Source organism: Sarcophilus harrisii, chromosome 2, assembly GCF_902635505.1.
Source record: "Sarcophilus harrisii chromosome 2, mSarHar1.11, whole genome shotgun sequence".
Taxonomy (NCBI): Eukaryota; Metazoa; Chordata; class Mammalia; order Dasyuromorphia; family Dasyuridae; genus Sarcophilus; species Sarcophilus harrisii.
The window spans coordinates 50,736,201-50,739,683 of NC_045427.1; the positions used below are offsets into that span (position 1 = coordinate 50,736,201).

At 37.3% G+C, this 3,483-nt stretch overlaps 1 long non-coding RNA gene across 1 annotated transcript; it reads right to left on the reverse strand.

The window, feature by feature from the left end:
- Nucleotides 1-1,009: 1,009 nt before the first annotated feature.
- LOC116421090 lies at nt 1,010-3,064 on the reverse strand. Its single transcript, XR_004231407.1, has 2 exons — nt 1,817-3,064; nt 1,010-1,251 (listed from the first exon to the last, which is right to left on the reverse strand). It is a non-coding gene; the product is annotated as an uncharacterized LOC116421090 (long non-coding RNA).
- Between the last annotated feature and the right edge of the window lie 419 nt (nt 3,065-3,483).

A 3,483-nucleotide genomic window follows, 5' to 3' on the forward strand; every position in this document is an offset into this window, starting at 1 on the left:
AAACATATAACCATTCCTTCACAATGATTCTTTCTCACCCCATACATAGCATCCTCCCTTAGAACCAATAAGAAGCAAAAAAAAAAAAAAAAAAAAAATCTCTCACAGGTCACTTCTGACCATTCTGCTCTCTAGGTGAGAATAAATGGGCATGTTTAATCAACAATGCTCTGTAAGTTACAATCACTTAGTGCACTGATAGTATTTTTTTTTTTTTGTCTTGTTTTGTTTTGTTGAGAAGAGATCTCCCTGTCTCATCTGGACTGATAGATAACACAATGGCCATTCTAGGACTCTATCCCATTGGTGACTAGCCTGAGGGTTTTGGCCTCAGGGACCTGAGGGTTTGTTCCATTTTTGATCTAGTCCAATTTGCCCTACCCCAAGGAATCCTGATGTCCCTCCTGCCTCATGGGATCTCCATATTTGTATTGGAAGCAATCACCTTTAACTGTACTGCTGCTCAGAACTTCTGAGATCCAGCCACCTTAGCTTCCCAGATCTGGGATTTCAATTGTGTTCCACCACATCAAGCCATTTATCATTGTCTTGATGTCTTTCCATGTTGTTTTCTTCTAAGTCATTGTTATCACTGGGTAAATAGCTCTCTTGGTTTTGCTTCTTTAGTTCTGCATCAATTCATTTGTTTCTTCCCAAACTTCTTTGAATTCCTCATATTCATCAATTCTTGTGTGAATATGGCAATGTTCCATTATATTCATATACTACAATTTGTTCACTCTTGTCCCAATGAAAACCAATTTGTTTTCAGTTCTTTGCTACTGCAAAATGGGCTGCTACACATATACATATATGTATATATATACACACATACATATATACATAAATGTGTACATGTACATACATACATATCATTTGTATGTGGAAAAGTCATACACACATGTGTGTGTGGATGGATGGATAGATAGATAAATAGATAGATGACCATTTCTTCTGTCTTTGACCTAACTGGGTGTATGATATTTCTATTTTAATATCACATACATACCAGCTGCTCCCTTGCCAATAGCCAAGTTCAAGAATCTATCTTTCCTCCACAAGAGGGCATGGCATCATTAATACCCAGACCAGAAGAGTTTGCTGATGTCTCTAGATCTTTCTATATGTTAAAGACTGATCGCCTGGTGTGGGTAGGAGTTCAGAAAACAGCTACTCCCTTCCCTTCTGGTGAGATGTGGAGAACTATCTTCTTTGTTGTAATGAATAAGATGGGAGAAATGAAACTTTTATCTGAAAACAGAAAGATTTCAGAAAAAAAGAGAGTTAAAATACTAAACAAAGAATTCAGAAGTTTTTAACTTGGGATCCCTGTAGGTCCCAATGACTTCCCTTTACCCCCACCCATAGAATCTTCCCTTCAAACCTAGAAATACAATTAAAATGTCACATTCTGGCCACATCTAATAATTTATGCTTTATTTAACAATAGTAAATTGAAAGGGAGTCCATAAACTTGAATTGAGAAAAAAGAAAATTAACTTTCTTTTCAGTAACTTACAACTGAAATTTAGCATCTCCTTCAATGACAAATATAAGCAACAAATGTTATTATGACAAGGTGTCCATAGGCAGACTGCTTAAGGGCTCCAAGATATGGAAAAGGTTAAGAACCTATTTAAAAGAAGAAAATTTCTGTCCTCTGCTTAGAAAATGATCTGTCTCAATGGACTACTTCACTCTGAATACAAGAATTGGACCAGATGACTTCTTGACACCTTTTATAGCTTTAGGATTCTAGAATTCTGCATTTCTATAAACTCTGAGAGGGACATATCTCAAAGAAAAACCTTCTTACCCTGAAACACATGGGAAATGTGCAGTCTCCAAGGGTCTGGTTGTCAATTACTGTACTGTGTTTGAGTAAGGAATGTGGAAGCCTGAATATGTATGATTTGGTGATTTGGGATCTTAAACTGCTTCAATTTTTTAAAGTTCTCTCCCTCTTGAGGATGTCTGGAAACCGGTCCAAAAAATCAGCGCTGATAAGGCAAATTTCCAGCAGGCTCTCTCTCTCCTTTGTGAGTGTGTTCCTGTCTACCAGGGCTGTTTCAGATGTTAGCGGGGAAGGAGACGGAAATGGCCTGGGCTTTGGCCCTCTGCGACCCATGCTGCTGGAACTTCTTCTGGGCACTTGGAAATCAAGGCTCTGCATCTGACTTTCTGTCCCACCTGTGGGTAGGACACAAAGAAGCAGGCATCAGAAACCAAGAATTTGGCTGCAGCCCTTGATCTAGGAAATCTACATTACTAATGAAAAAACATTGAAATGATTAGTCTAGTGTCCTATGTGATCCAACAAACCAGATGTTGGAGGTTGGCAACTGTTATTGATAAGCAACAGATGTGAAAAAGGAACAGGAGTGAATATGTGGGGCAGGAAAGGCATTTTCCATTCAACTAATTTTTATGGTGGAAAAGGAGCAATCTAGACCTGTGAACACACCAGACTGGGAAACTCCCAGTATGGAAATGTCATCCAGTGAGGTTGATCAGCAACTCTTGTGTCTTGCAGTCTTAATGAGTTATCTGAGGGCACTGAAAAATTAAGTGACTTGGCTAGACAGGTCAGTTTGGTATGGGTAAGAAAGACACACTTAAGACCAGTCCTTTATACTGTAATATTTTTATCAGTTTAAGCTAGCAATTGACAATAATCTTAGAATCATACACATGACAGAAGTGTGTTTGTTGGATCAGAATTATGTGTAGTCCATATATCATATGAGACTAGAATGTTCTCTCCTCCCTAGTTATCTACATCTTACTCATTCTCCAAAGTCTTTAATTTTATCCATGATGCTTAGCTGGTTTAGTAAAGTAGACCAGGAGGTGGACAACCTCGACAATAGTCTCGAAAAAGTTCTTTGTGACTTTGACCAAGTTCATTTATTTTTCAGTAAAAACCTCTATTTACTCATGTATAAAATTGGGAATATTAATATGCATGCTAACTCACATAGAATTGTTGTAAGAATCAAATGAGATAGATTATGAGTATAAAATATTGTTTATATGAAAAATATTAGTAATCATGGAGCAGCTAGTGTTGGTCCTGGAGTCAAGAAGACTCATCTAGCCTCAGACACTGACTAGCTGGGTGACCCTGGAAAAGTCATTTAACTTTGTCTCAGTTTCCTCACCTATAAAATGAACTGGAGAAGGAAATGACAAATCAATCCAGTAGCTTTATCGAGAAAATCCCAAATGAGAGTTAGACACAACTGAAAAGCAACTCAACAACAATGACATCTGTAGTAGTATTGGATATTAGAGAGATTAGACAAAGAGATATAAGAAGAATGTTAGCTCCCTAAGAGTAGGAATATTTTGAATTTTCATTTATTGCACTTACCACAATGGTAAATGATACATTGGAATCATCTCATATCCACTTGAGTGAATTGGTTGTTAAATTTTCAGTGTGATTGTTATACCTCAGAAATTGGTCAACATTTCAAAATA